Raw genomic sequence first — 15,549 nt, 5'->3', positions numbered from 1 at the left:
AGTAGTTTGTACGTATAAAGTGCATTGCCATTTGTCGTTTAATGCTAAATTGATTATGGCCCAACGAGGTAACTTTCTAGCCCAAAGGCCCAAACATGGGAAAGCACCGCTTGAGCCTTGATCGCTAGTTGTAGACATCAGAAAAGATCAGCCGTGAGATGGAGCAGTTACTTTCCTATCGATCTACCCTCCTCGTAATTTCCTTCTAGGCGTTCTGGAGGTTCCGTATCGCCCTGTGCCGCCGCCCCTCGCTTCTCGATAGGGAAGACTGGCAGATGGCACTCCACTTCGCGGGGATTGAATCCATGAGAGTCCATGAGACAATGACAGCGTGTGTGCTTTACCAGTATCATACAACAACAGATCAAAGTCAACTTCAAGGAATCAAGGTATGTCACCGCTGTATCGTAATTTTAGTAATTTTTTGCTTCCTTTGAAGAAAATAGTTCATTCTAATTTAGAAATCTAGTGTCGCTCTTCTGTTTATTTTTTCAATGATTGGATTCCCTTTTTCAAGTCCATTGCTTCCAGCTCAAACATATGTGAAAGTGCAAATTAATTGATAAAAATGTGCCTTTTTTTTCTGTTACCCGGCATATACGTTCTTCGCCCCCATGTCCAAATCCTGGCTCCGCCCCTGCGCCGAGGCAGCGGGCGAGGACGACGCCGTCCTCGAGCGCCGTGCACGCGCCCTGCGCCAGGTCCGGCGTCGTCGGGTGGAGCGCGTCGCCGGCGACGCACACGTTCCCCTTGCTGATGCTGGCGAACAGGAGCGAGAGCGGGGAGCGGAACCGCAGCGGCGCGGCGAGCACGTCGCTCATCTCGCTCCTCTCCACGGCCTCCAGCACCTCGGGGCCCACCTTGGCGCCCCTCATCTTGGTCAGCACGAACTGCTTCATCGCCCCGGCGCTCCGGTCCTCCTTGCCGTTGGCATCCGGGGAAGGAGCAGGAGACCAGGTGAAGAACCAGTAGACGTCGGTGTCGCTCCAGGGCACCAAGCCGGCGCGGAAGCCTTCGCCGACGAACTGCAGGATCTTGGGCTCGAAGCCGTGGCCTTCGGGGTACCTGGCGTATCCCCGCGTGGCCGTGCGCCCGGACTCGGACGGCTTTGCGAGCCCAAGCCATTTCGCAACCACTGAGTTGATCCCGTCTCAACCGATCAGCACCTTTACCCGGAGAGTCGAGTCGTCGGCGAGATGGAGGATCTTGGCGCCGTCCTGGTCGTCGATGGAGACGATCTTGGAGGAGTAGCGGACGGTGCCTGGCGGCAGCTCTTCCTCCAGCGCCTGGAGCAGCACGTTACGCTGCACCTGCACGCACCGGACCTCATGGGGTCCCCTGCACCAACATCGATCATAGTGAAAACTCTGCTTTCGCCATTGCACCAAAGAACAGAGTTGAGATCGATCGATATGGTGGTGGATGCATGGATGTCTCCTCACAGTTTTCCGTTCACCCGGAGATCCATTTCCCGCGCTATTTCTCCCGTAGACGAAGCCATGACCCGCAACCTGACCAACGAGAGACAGACTCATCATCTCATCACCGGACTGTTGTAAATGTATAGAAAAAACGAGTACAGCATCGATAACATACCCCTGCAGCTGCAGATGTCGGCCCCTCATCTTGTCCCCGACCCCGAGGGCGTCAAGGGCGCGGAAGGCGTTGGTCCACGTGAAGAAGGCGAAGCCGGACGTGCGGCGCTCCGGCGACGACTCCAGCACCACGCTCCGGACGCCCTTCCGGTGGAGTCCCAGAGCGACGGCGAGGCCGGCCAGTCCGGCGCCGGCAATCACAATGTCCTCGGCTGCGTTCTGCTGTTGGATTCCGGCCGCCATTGCTTACGTACCAGCTGGTCGAAGAGTGACCACTATGGTGGTCAGTGTGCGATCGATCGTCAGTATGGTAGTGGGAAGCCGTTGTGAGAAACAAGAGTGAGTGATCAGTACATATATGCTTGCAGTTGCAGGAGCGAAGCAACAGAGAGGGCTTGATTGACGTCATTGCTGATGATGCGGCCGCCGGCTGCGATACCGCGACCGTCCCCAGAACACGCCAGCGACGGACAAACATCAATCTTGAGTGTGGCTTCCTTATTTTAATCATGGATTTTGGGAGCAAGGCGGAGCCGAAAATGATTGATTGATTGGAACCACTGAACCACGGCGGGATGAGCCCATCGATGACATATGCATGCACCCAAATACTCTCTCCGTTCCAAATTACTCGTCGTAGAAATGGATGTATCTAGAACTAAAATACATCTAGATACATCTATACCTGCGACAAGTAATTCAGAACAGAAGGAGTAGTTTGGTTACGACCAAAATCAATGCTACGCCTAATAAAAAGTTTAGGTTATGTTTTACCTAATGGTAATTAGCCAGTTGGCAAATTATGATTGAGATTGCGAGTAGAGGGGAGGAGGGGCCTACCCCTGAAATTAAGGGGGAGGGGCGAAGAGAATTGGTGAAGGAAAGTTACCTAAACTTTTGAAACTTGTTCGAGGGTGTAGGATTGTTGTTTGGTTACCGCTTCACGCCACCCAATGAGTGAGATTTTATAATAATCGGACCCACAAAGAGAAATACATCGGTGCTCTCAGGTCCCAGCACACCCTATGTGCAAAAAATAATTTACTAATTCAGAAAAGTTCAAAAAAATTCCAATCTCTTTTGGAATCAAACACGATCAAGTATTGTACTCGTATAAAAAGATTCGCCGAAGAATGACTTTCATTGCATCCTGTGTCAAAGATTCGAAAAAAGATATATACAAATACCATTCATGCTATATTATCGTCATAAATTTATCTTTTTTGCCTTGAAGTCATTGGGAATCATTTCTTGGCCAAACTTCTTATACAATACTCGATCATATTTGATTCCAAGAAGATTCAAATTTTTTGACTTTTTGAGAATTACTAAATTATTTAGTGTATAATAGAGTGTGTTGGCACTCGAGAGCCCCAAATCCGTGTGTGTCCCACGGACTGCTACTTCTATGTATAAGGGTGTCTTCAAAGCAATGCCTCAAAGTGCCAGTGAAGGTTTGAACGACACGGTACGGACACTTTTTACCCTCTAGTACGATTCACTAAACGTCCCAAATCAATCTGCATATCCATCTTCCAGCAACCCGGAAGAAAATTTGAAGGAGCTTCCTGGAGTCCGAGCACCACGTTGGAGTCCGCTTGGCCCACCGCAGTTAAGTTGCATGTCCTCATACCCCATGTGGTTTATTCTATAGGTCCGCCCGGCTCACCTCTGTTGTTCGGCTCTGATGCTTATTTAAGGGACATGGTTGAATGGCCGACTCATATATCCTGTCCGCGGAAGCATTCGGACACAGTCCAAGGACAGCGTTCGGACACAGCCCAAGGACATATAGTGTGTCTGTTTTAGGGGATAGTGCTGGAGATGTTGTAATACCCTAGTTGTCGCTACCCGAGGCCCTTCCTCCAGCTCCTTTCATCTTGCTGTCATCCGTCGTTGGTGGACATTGCCGGGCAAATGTCAGCGGATGATGGTGATAACATGGCTTTACTCGTTGCTAATCTCCCCCTCGTCGTCCTTCGCCATGTGGCCATGCATGCCATGGTCCATCTGGCATCATGGTTATTGCAACGAGGGGACCTTGACAGCAGAGCGACCCACGCGGCGGTCTGTTGGGAGCGCTCATCAATTGATGTACTTACGACGTGTTTAGTCCGTGATATTTCAGTTGTCTTCTGCTAACACTGGTTTCTGAATATGTTACCTCTGTTTGTTTGGGCTGGCCTGGTTTCAGTTCCTCTGTAATTAGAAATGGACGTTCACAAAAGCCAATACAACTCCTATCGACTGGTACCGAATAACGCCTTGCTTTGCCCCCTTCGGTTCTCCTTGTGTCACCTTGTCCCCTCAGGTTCTCGTGTTGTCCCGCAATGAGCGGCAACTCCGCCGTTCTCCTGCCGACCATCCCGGAACCACTCCTCCACCACAAGCCATGTATAAGCAACACGGGTGATCTCCCTTCGCTGCCCATTCTCCTCCAGCACGAATCCAGAGTAGCAGTGCCGAACCCCCTACATCTCCTCTTCCCTTCCACCTCCCTTGAAATGGCAAACCAAACCTTGCCTGCAGCAAACGAATCATGCAATCACTCAAACCGCCACCTGATATAGGGTACCCTGATTATACTCACTCCGTTCCTAAATATTTGTCTTTTTCGAAATTTCAAATGGACTATCACATACAGACGTATATAGATATGTTTTAAAGTGTAGATTCACTCATTTTGCTCCGTATGTAGTGACTTGTTGAAATCTCTAAAAAGACAAATATTTAGCAACGGAGGGAGTAGTAGTGAATATGTTATGTGACTTCAACCAAACGCCTCCAATGCATGTGTAGCACTGCCTATTCAAGGATATCACATGGTTCTCAAGAATGGCATGTGCAACCTCTACATAGTAGGCTGGATTGGCTATGACTGTTGGTCCTGGTCAGTCAGATGTCGATTTGGATTTGGAGGGTGTAGCAATGGGTGGTATTTCATGTGGTGTCTCCTTCCATTCAACCTGTCCATCAGGCCTTTGTTGGATGGTGCCACAATACCATATACAAGTTTTTCCATGGATGTCGCATAGCAATGTATGGCAGTGTAACACCCACAATGCGGCTATATCTCCTACGTGTCGGGACACGATTTAGAGGCATAGCCGCATGATGGTTTTGTCGCAAGAAGGGTAATCTTCACACAATCTCATGTACTGAAAAAGAAAGAGATAAAGAGTTGGCTTATAATCGCCACTTCACAGAATACATAAATAATTCATACATCATCCAAAGTACAATCAAAGGTCCGACTACGAAACAAAAATAAAGGAAGACGACCCCAAATGCTAGATCCCCGATCGTCCCAACTGGGCTCCACTACTGAACATCAGGAAACGAAACGTAGTAACGACCCAGATCCTTGTCGAACTCCCACTTGAGTTCTGTAGCATCACTTGCACTGGTATCCTCGACACCTGCAACTGTTTGGAAGTATCCGTGAGTCACGAGGACTCGGCAATCTCACACCCGCGAGATCAAGACTATTTAAGCCTATGGGTAGGAGAAGGTAGTGAGGTGGAGCTGCAGCAAGCACTAAGCATATATGGTGGCTAACATACGCAAATAAGAGCGAGAAGAGAAGCAACACAACGGTCGAGAAGTTAGAAATGATCAAGAAGTGATCCTGAAACTACTTACGTTCAAGCATAACACAAGACCGTGTTCACTTCCCGGACCCCACCGAAAAGAGACCATCACGGCTACACACGCGGTTGATTCATTTTAGTTAAGTTAAGTGTCAAGTTCTCTACAATCGGATATTAACAAATTCACATCTGCCACATAACCGCGGGAACGGCTCTCGAAAGTTTATACCCTGCAGGAGTGTCCTAACTTAGCCCATCACAAGCTCTCACGGTCAACGAAGGATATTCCTTCTCCCGGGAAGACCCGGTCAGGCTCGGAATCCCGGTTACAAGACTTTTCGACAATAATAAAACAAGACCAGCAAAGCCGCCCGATGTGTCGACAAATCCCGATAGGAGCCGCACGTATCTCGTTCTCAGGGCACACTGGATAGGTCAAGCTACGAGTAAAACCAGCCCTCAAGTTACCCCGAGGTGGCCCACAGGTTGCCGGGTTCGGACCAACACTCAGAGGAGCACTGGCCCATGGGGTTTAAAATAAAGATGATCCTTGAGTCCGTAGAACCCAAGGGAAAGGTATAGGTGGTAGGTAGGTGTAATGCCCCGTATGTAACTTGCCATATTTGTATTCCAACTCTTGCCATTTTCGGCTCTAAGTTATGATATTCCCTCGTGGTTGGGTTTTGTCTTCGTTTTGCATTTTTTCCATGTCATGCATCTCATATCATGTCATCATGTGCATCGCATTCGCATACGTGTTCGTCTCATGCATCCGAGTATTTTCCCCGTTGTTCGTTTTGCGATCTGACACTCCTATGTCCTCCGGCGCCCCCCATTTGCCTCTTTTCGTGTGCGGGTGTTAAACGTTCTCGGATTGGACCGAGATTTGCCAAACGGCCTTGGTACTCTATCGGTAGACCGCCTGTCAAGTTTCGTGTCATTTGGAGTCCGTTTGTTACTCCAACGGTTAACCGAGGAACCGTATAGGCCTCGTGTGTGTTGCAGCCCAACACCCCTCCAAAGTGGCCCAAAACCCATCTAAACCCCCTCCATCCTCTCGGCCGTTCGATCACGAGCGTGTGCCCGAAAACCGCACCTCATTTGAACTCTCCTAGCCCCCTCTATCTATAAATAGGTCTTCCCCGTTCAAATCGCAGGCGAAACCCTAGGTCGTCTCCACCCCGCCGCCGGACGCGTCCGCCCAACGGTCGGACACGTCTGCCGCGCCACCCGCACCGCTCAGCGCCCGCCACGTGTCCACCGCCCGTCGCCGCCGCGCCGGCCCGCCGAGGCCCGCAGCCGGCCCCCGCGGGCCCAGCCGCCGCCCCGCGCCCGAGTGCTCCGCCGGCCCGCTCGCCGGCCTCCGCCGCCCTGCACCGTCCGGCGACCGGCGACCCCGCGCCCGTCTCCGCTGGAGACCTCGCCGCCCATCGGACCGGCTCCCTCGCTCCGGCCCCCTCCTTCCACAACTCCGGCGAAGCATCTCCGACGAACTTCGTAATCCGCATGCCAGATCTGGATCCAGATCCGCTAGGGTTGACCTCTACTTTCGTTTAAGTCTTTTTCTGCATATTTTTTCTAGCTATGTTCATCAGGCCATATCTCATCATCCGTAGCTCCGTTTTGCGCGTGTGATATATCAAAATGTTCGTTAGGATGTCATCTTCTTTTTGTTCCATTGCACCATGCTTGTTTGAGTCCATCTTGATGCCTAAAATGATGTTGCAAGAGTGCTATATAGTGTTAGTTCCTGTTACTTAGCAGATCTTGAGCATTTGTCATTTTTGCCATGATTATTGTGTGTCTCCTATGAACTTGAGCCCTACATGTGTTTTGGGATATGCCATGCCATCTTTACAGGGGTGTATTCCTTGTATTTTTGTGATCAATGTGGTGACTAGCATAAGCATGCAAAGTAGCTCTCATGATGTTGCTGATTTCAGGGACTTAGAATTTCACTAAGTCTTTTCCCTGATGTTATTTTTATGCCATGTATTCATGTTGCTACAGAGTGATCCATGCTTCTTTTGAGTATGTTAAGTAAGGATGATTTGAGCATATGGTTGTGCTATATCCATCCATGTCTTTGTTTGCATTTATGGAGTACCCTAGCATAACTCAATCTTGCTCTACTTTTGCTATAAAATGTTCCTAACAGATTTTTTACGTGTTAATCAATTTTGCCAAGGTTTTTGTTGTTGATCCATGCATGCTATGAGATTGTTCTTGCCATGGTTAGCTTCTTGAACATGTCTTCTTGCTGGGTGTATGCTTAGTTTGTCATGCAATGCCTTGTGGTGAGTGCATCAAGCTCGCAAACATGCCTACGTAACTCTGTTTTGTCATGCCCAGTTTTCTGCCAAGTCTGAATCTGTTAACGAAACTTGCTATGTTTACATGGGTGCCATCATATCTTTTGATCCTTTTTGGCTTATGGTCAGTAAAGGACTTCTGTTATATGCTTTGAGTAGTTTCATGCCATGCCTTGTGTTGCTATGATCTGATCCTGTAGCATGTTGTTATCTTGCTCTAAACATTGCTTCCTGATGTTAAATCCTGACATGTTATTTCCACCAAGTCTGTGGAGCTGGTATCTTTTGCACTTTTGCCATGCTTGTTTGAACCTGCTATTGTGTGATTTAGCCGTAGCTTAGTGTTCATCTTTTGTCAAGCATCTTGAGTAGATCCCTGCCATGTGCTTTGTTGCTATGTTAGAGTGCAGTAGCTTATTTTCTTGATGCATTTTTTATGGCATCGTGCTGTTAATCGCAGAATTGTACCATTATTGTTTTGCTTGCCATTTGCAAATTGTGCATCCGATTTCGGTGATCTTTATATCGATTTCGACCGAAATCAACTCATCTTTCTAGCGGCACTCTTGGTTTGCCAAGTTGAGGCCTGGTTCAATATTTTCCTTCCAGAGCACGTATATGCATTGCATATTACATCCCGCATATCATGCCATGTTGCTTGCGCATTGCACCGTGGTTGATTGTGGTTCCCTTTGCTTGTGTTCTTGCCTTGGGTAGAGCCGGGAGAAGAGTTCGTGATCGAGGAACCCGTTGAGTACGCTTACGAGGATCAAGCTTACATCAACTCGGAGAACTTTGCAGGCGAGATGACCATACCCTCGAAATCACTTTTATCTTTGCTTGCTAGATTGCTCACTCTATTGCTATGCCTATGCCGCAATACCTACCACATGCTTTATCATGCCTCCCACATTGCCATGTCAAACCTCTAACCCACCTTGTCCTAGCAAACTGTTGTTTGGCTATGTTACCGCTTTGCTCAACCCCTCTTATAGCGTTGCGAGTTGCAGGTGAAGATTCGAGTTTGTTCCTTGTTGTAACATGATTATTGTTGGGATATCATTATTATATCTTGTTTAATTTAATGCACCTATATACTTGGTAAAGGTTGGAAGGCTCGGCCTTATGCCTGGTGTTTTGTTCCACTCTTGCCGCCCTAGTTTCCTTACGCGGTTGGGTTATAATGGAAACTAGGGCGGCAAGAGTGGAACAAAACACTAGGAAAAAGGCCGAGCCTTCCACCCTTTACCAAGTATATAGATGCATTAAAGTAAATAAGAGATAATAATGATATCCTAACAATATCCATGTTCCAACATGGAACAAACTTCAACTTCACCTGCAACTAGCAACGCTATAAGAGGGTCTGAGCAAAAGCGATAACATAGCCAAACAACGGTTTGCTAGGAAGGTGGGTTAGAGGCTTGACATGGCAATATGGGATGCATGATATGACAAGTGGTAGGTAGCGCGACATAGCGATAGAACAAACAACTAGAAAAGCAAAGACAGAAGTGATATCGAGGGTATGGTCATCTTGCCTGCAAAGTTCTCAGAGTTGTCAAAAGCTTGACCCTCGTTAGCATACTCAACAGGTTCCTCGTTCACGTACTCGTCTCCCGGCTCTACCCAAGGCAAGAACACAAGCAATGGAACAACAATCAATCATGGTGCAATGCACAAGCAACATGATGCAATACATGGCATGATATGCAAGATATGATATGCAATGCATATGCATGCTCTGGAAGGAAAAGAATGATCAAGGCATCAACTTGGCAAACCAAGTATGCCGCTGGAAAGGTGAGGTGATTTCGGTTGAAATCGATATAAAGATCACAAACGAATGCACGGTTTGCAAATGACAAGCAATATAAGGATGATGCGAATCTGCGATTAACAACATGATGCCACCTAGAATGCAACAAGAAACTAAGCTACTGCACTCCAACATAGCAACAAAGCATATGGCAATGATGTACAAGAGATGCTTGACAAAACATGAACACTGAGCTACGACTAAATCATAATAGAACAGGTTCAAACAAGCATCGCAAAAGTGCAAAAGATATACGCTTCACAAACTTAGTGAAAATACTAACATGTCAAAAATAATATCAGAAAGAAATGTTTAGATCAAGCAAACAACATGCTACAGAAAAATATCATAGCAAAAAAGGCATGGCATGATTCTTCTAAAAGCATAGAACAAAACTTCCTTACTGAACATGAGCCAAAAAGGCACAGAAGATATGATGGCACCCATGTAAACATAGCAAGTTTTATTAACAGTTTCATACTTGGAAGAAAAACAGAGCATGGCATAAACAGATTTATGATAGCTACTTTGCGAGCTCATGCCACTCACCACAAAGCATTAAATGACAACATAAGCATACCAACAGCAATATGACATGTGCATGAAGCTAACCATGGTAAGATCAAGTTAATAGGATGCATGGGTCATTAGCAACAACCATCACTACTAGGAAAAGGGCTATAGATGAAATTGACACTAATGGCGCACCAGAGAAGTGGTGCACCACTACCATATACTAATGGCACACCATGTGGTGATGCGCCATTAGTGTGGAAGACACTAATTACGCATCAGGCACAAGGTGCGCCACAAGTAACAATTTTTTTTCATCTTTCCAAAGATACTAATGGCGCATCCTGGAAAAGTGTGCCATTAGTAGTTCTAACTAGTAATGGCGCACCAGCTGTGGAGCGCGCCACTACTGTATTTTTTAATTATTTTTTTTGCAAAACTACTAATGGCGCACCGTTGCAAAGTGCGCCATTACTAGTTTAAACTAGTAATGGCGCACTATGCCACGGTGCGCCATTAGTATGTATGTATATATATATATATTACTTTTTTGCAAAACTACTAATGGCGCACGGCCAGGAGGTGCGCCATTAGTATGTTGGGTTACTAATGGCGCATGGCTGTGTGGTGCGCCATTAGTAACCTGGGACCAGCTTGATATTTTGGACAGCCACACCTACACACTCACTTTCCCCACTTCATTCCCTCCACCTCCTTCTCCAAGCTTGTGGGCTGCCTCCTCCTCCTCACCTCATTTGCACCATAGATTTATCAAAATTAAGTGGTGAAATTACCTTTTTTTTGATAGGTAAGTAAGGGGAAAGCTATCTTCATATTGTAGATCTACTTTTTTTCTCCCTAGCTCGCTCCAACAACGTGCACATGCACTTTTTGTGGCCTAGCTAGATCTATGTATGTTTGTGGTGTTGCATATATGTTTGTGTTTGCAGGTACCGGTATTTGAAATGCGATAGTTGCCAATATTTTGTCGGAATGTTGATTCATTTCCGTTTCGGCGAGAATTTTGGCACTATGCATTCTTTTTTGTCCTATTTTTAGGGAAAGTCATGCCAAATTTTTTCTTGGTTCTAAAATATCGTTTTGCTCTACCCCGCAGGCGACCATGGTCCGCACGATGACCTAAGGCATCGTGAATAGGTTTTGAGCTCCGCGAAGGCCGAGATGCTTCAAAAGAACGAGACGGAGATAAGATGTCTGTGTCGAAGATGAAAGCTGAAGAGCCTTATTGCGGACCCGGATTCCGGGCAGGTGCGGGACCACCTGCTCTTGCGTGGTTTCATGGATGGCTATCGGTGGCAAGGTGATGAAGATGACTATGAAGTCGTCCATGGGGGCCAGGCAAGAAATGAGGAAGGGCAGCAAGACAACCATCGCGGCTCGGGCGGGCGAGAAGACGAAGAATCTTCAGGACATGATCACGACGGTGATGTTGTACACAGTCATCATGTAGAAGATACCGGACATGATGATGAGGAAGATGTCGGAGTAGACGAAGGGAATGATCATGAAGATGAAGATGCCGGCAGAGCAGACGGCGATGGACCATCGATGGGCTGGGTGCAGGACCCTCATATTCAAGAGCTGCTTCTCAAGCAGACGGATAACGCAAGAGCTGCCGCCCGAGAGAAAGCCAAGCTGGATCAACTAGAGATAGACGCGGTTACTCCATTGTATGAAGGATGCAGACCCGAGGATACCCGCCTGAAAGTAACGCTCATGGATCTGGAGATGAAGGTAAAACACAAAATGACCGACGCATGCTTCGACGAGAACATGTCATTCTGGCACGAATGTCTTCCCAAGGGGAACAAGTGCCCGACCAGTTTCGAGGAGGCGAAGAAATTCGTGTGTCCTCTAGATTTACCGCACGTGAAATACCATGTGTGCATGAACAACTACATCATTTATCGGGACGAGCACGTGGAGTCTACCATATGTCCGGTGTGCGGCGTCACTCGATATAAGAAGAGGAAGAAAGCTCCTCGAAAAGTGGTGTGGTACTTTTCGATCACTCCTCGTCTGCAGCGGTATTTCGCGGACCCTAAGGTAGCAAAGCTCCTGCATTGGCACGCGGATAGGGAGGATAAGAAGCAAGAAGATGACGCAAATGACCCGGAGATAAATAAAAAAGACAAGATGTTGAGTCACCCTTAGGATGGGAGCCAGTGGCAAGCGTTGAACTTCGAACACCCAGAATTTGGGAAGGATCCAAGGAACATCGTGCTGGGCGCGAGCACCGATGGAGTCAATCCGTTTGGCAGCCAGAGAAGCACACATAGCACCTGGCCTGTGTTTGTGTGGATGTACAACCTTCCCCCCTGGTTGTGCATGAAGAGGAAGTACATTCACATGAGTATGCTAATTGAAGGGCCGAAACAACCAGGGGACGACATCAATCTGTATCTGGGGCTGCTGAAAGAGGAGCTAGACACGCTGTGGAAAACTCCAGCCAATACGTGGGACGCCGCAGAGAAAGAATATTTCCCTATGAGAGCCGCACTGCTCACGACGGTGCACGACTATCTCGGTTACAGATATCTCGCGGGGCAGGTGGTCCACGGATTTTCTGGATGCGTCAGGTGCATGGATGACACAACGTATCGCCAGCTAGATAGAGATCCCGGGTCTTCAAAAACCGTGTTCATGGGACATCGAAGGTGGCTTTGCGACGATGACCCGTGGAGGAAACGCAATGATCTGTTCGATGGTGAAACCGAACCCCGAAGATGCCCGCGTATGAGGAGCGGCGAGGAAATAGACGGGCTGTTGAAAAATTGGAAAGATTGCCCACTGCCGGGAAAGAAGCAAAAGGCGCCAGAGCCGGGAAAGAAGCGAAAGGCGCTAGAGCCGCTGCTGAAGGTATGGAAAACGAGGTCTGTTTTCTGGGACTTACCGTACTGGAAGATCCACCGTGTGCCTCACAGCCTTGATGCCATGCATATCACGAAGAACGTGTGCGAGAGTCTGCTTGGTACCCTGCTCAACACGCCAGAGAGAACCAGATGGACCGAAAGCAAGGGCAGACTTGAAATCAATGGCCATCAGGCAGGAGCTTCACGCTAATGATGATGATGATGATGATGATAATGATGAGGCGAAGCAGGACACAGAAAGTCGTCGCAAAGGCAAAAAGGCCAAGAAGACGGGAAATGACTACCCTCCCGCGTGCTTCACTCTAAGTCAGGAGGAGATCGAGCAGTTTTTCACCTGCCTCGTAGGAGTAAAACTTCCTTACGGTTACGCGGGGAAGATAAGCAGATACCTAGACCCAGCGAAGCAGAAGTTCAGCGGGATGAAGTCTTACGACTGTCACGTGCTGATGACGCAGATACTTCCAGTTGCAATCCATGGGATCATGGACGCGCACGTCCGTGAAATGCTATTTGGCCTATGCAACTTTTTCGACGTCATCTTTCGGAAGTTGGTTGGCATGAGGCAACTCAGAAGGCTACAGGAAGAGATCGTGGTGATACTATGCGAGCTTGAGATGTACTTCCCGCCCGCATTCTTCGACGTTATGGTGCATCTGCTGGTCCATATCGTGGAGGATATCATCCAACTCGGGCCGACGTTCCTGCACAACATGATGCCGTTCGAAAGGATGAATGGTGTCATCAAAGGATACGTTCGCAACATGTCACGTCTAGAGGGAAGCATAGCCAGGGGCTTTCTGACCGAAGAGTGCATCTCCTACTGCACGAATTATCTAGGCATCGAGAACGCCGTTGGTCTGCCCGTCAACAGGCACCTCGGCAGGCTCACTGGATGGGGTCACCATGAGGGTCACCGCAAAATGCATGTCGACTTCGAGGGTCGACTCGCCGACTTTGAAAGAGCAAACCTAGTCGCGCTACAACACATAGATGTGGTCGATCCTTGGGTGGTAGAGCACAAAACCTTTATTGAGAAGACGTACAATGACCGAGGCCAACAGAGGACGGACGGAGATATAATCAAAGAGCACAACTCATGTTTCACGCGTTGGTTCAAGCAGAAGCTTCTGTCGTACCCTTTACATGAGGATTCTTCCGCGGAAGAACAACTCATATTCGCCTTGTCACAGGGCGCCGAACACAACCTGATGACCTATGAGGCGTACGATATTAACGGCTACACATTCTACACCGAGGACAAGGACATGAAGAGCGATGGTTATCAGAACTCCAGGGTAACGATGGAATCCTACACCGGTAACGACAAGGACAGATACTACGGAAGGATCAAGGAGATCTGGGAGCTGAGCTACGCTGGAGAGAAGGTCCCGATGTTCCGTGTTAGATGGGCCAAGAGCGTCCTAAAAGAAGACCGGTATTTCACCACCATGGTTATACCCGAAGCCAAATCCAAGACTGCGGGCGCAAACGTCACCGCGAAAAATGAGCCATGGGTACTAGCTTCCCAAGTGGACTAATGCTTCTTCATTACCGACCCGTTAAAGCCCAGTCGTGTTGTTGTGAGGAGAGGCAAAAGGAAGATCATCGGAATGGATGGAGTAGCCAATGAGCAAGACTTCGACAAGTACGGTGACCCGAAGATCGAACATGACGACGACGATGAAGTAGCAGCATACACCACAAGAAGAAGCAGGACCACCCTACCTAAAGGATGTCTGTTCCACAGAAGAACTCCATTTGCGAAAAAGAAGGGCAAGAAGATTGTGAACAGATAGCTAGCTAAGATCGATTGTATTTAAACCGTAGCCTTCATTTCTCGATTGTATTTCATGGGCACTTTAATTTTGAACTCATGAATATTTTTTAAATTTCATGGACACTCGATCTCGATCCCCCTCCATCTCGATCGCTATCCCACCTCGCCAGATCCGGTCCCCCTCGCCGCCGAGCACCCCCCGCACCCTCTCCCCCGCTCCACCGGCCGCCACCGCCGACCCCCCGCACCCTCTCCCCCGCACCCTCCCCGGCCCGCTCCACCGTCACAAATGAATGCAACTAAAATTGCAAAAAAACAAATTTAAACAAGTTATTACTGTTTTTATAAAAAAATATTACTGTTGTGATTTAAACAAGTTTGAACATATTTAAACACAAATAAATATCAAACAGCATTTTAAATGTTGTTAACATGGCAACAAACTACATATTATTTTTCTACATGAAATTCTGAGCATCTAGCATATGTGACATGTTATATTTGGATGCATGGATAAAAAGATATGTGAAAAGAAAAAAATGCATAAAAACAAAAATTGGGGAGCCTGGGAATCGAACCCAGGACCTCCTGGTGTGTGTGCTGCGTGCTGACCAGTCGGGCTAGTGTGTGTGTTGTGACGGGGATACGGTTAGGGGGAATATAACCTGAGTGCTCGAACTGTAATGAAAACAAAATTCTAATGGGGCACCAGGGGGAGGTGCGCCATTGCTATCGTCGTACTTATGGCGCACTAGGGGGAGGTGCGCCATTGCTATCGTCGTACTTATGGCGCACTAGGGGGAGGTGCGCCATTGCTAACCCTCCCCCCACTCCACCTATTCCCCTCCCTCGCCAGATCCCCACTCGACCTAACTTTGCCCCCTCCGCCCCAACCGTACGCCGCCGCCCCGCCTTGCTCCGCCCCCTCCGTTCGCCGCGCCTGCACGCCGTCGGCGACGCCGCCGCCTCTTCTTCTCCGCCTTCTTCTTCCCTGCATTCCCTGCCTCTCCTTCCCCGTGAAGAAGCCGCCCATCCAGGCCCATATCGGG

At 48.3% G+C, this 15,549-nt stretch overlaps 1 pseudogene; it reads right to left on the bottom strand.

The window, feature by feature from the left end:
• Positions 1-167: 167 nt before the first annotated feature.
• On the bottom strand, positions 168-1,904 carry LOC119288608 (annotated as a pseudogene).
• Positions 1,905-15,549: the final 13,645 nt, after the last annotated feature.

Source organism: Triticum dicoccoides, chromosome 4A (genome assembly GCF_002162155.2).
Source record: "Triticum dicoccoides isolate Atlit2015 ecotype Zavitan chromosome 4A, WEW_v2.0, whole genome shotgun sequence".
NCBI lineage: Eukaryota > Viridiplantae > Streptophyta > Magnoliopsida > Poales > Poaceae > Triticum > Triticum dicoccoides.
The sequence above is the reverse complement of the archived record's forward strand: the minus strand, read 5'-3'. Positions and strand labels throughout refer to the sequence as shown.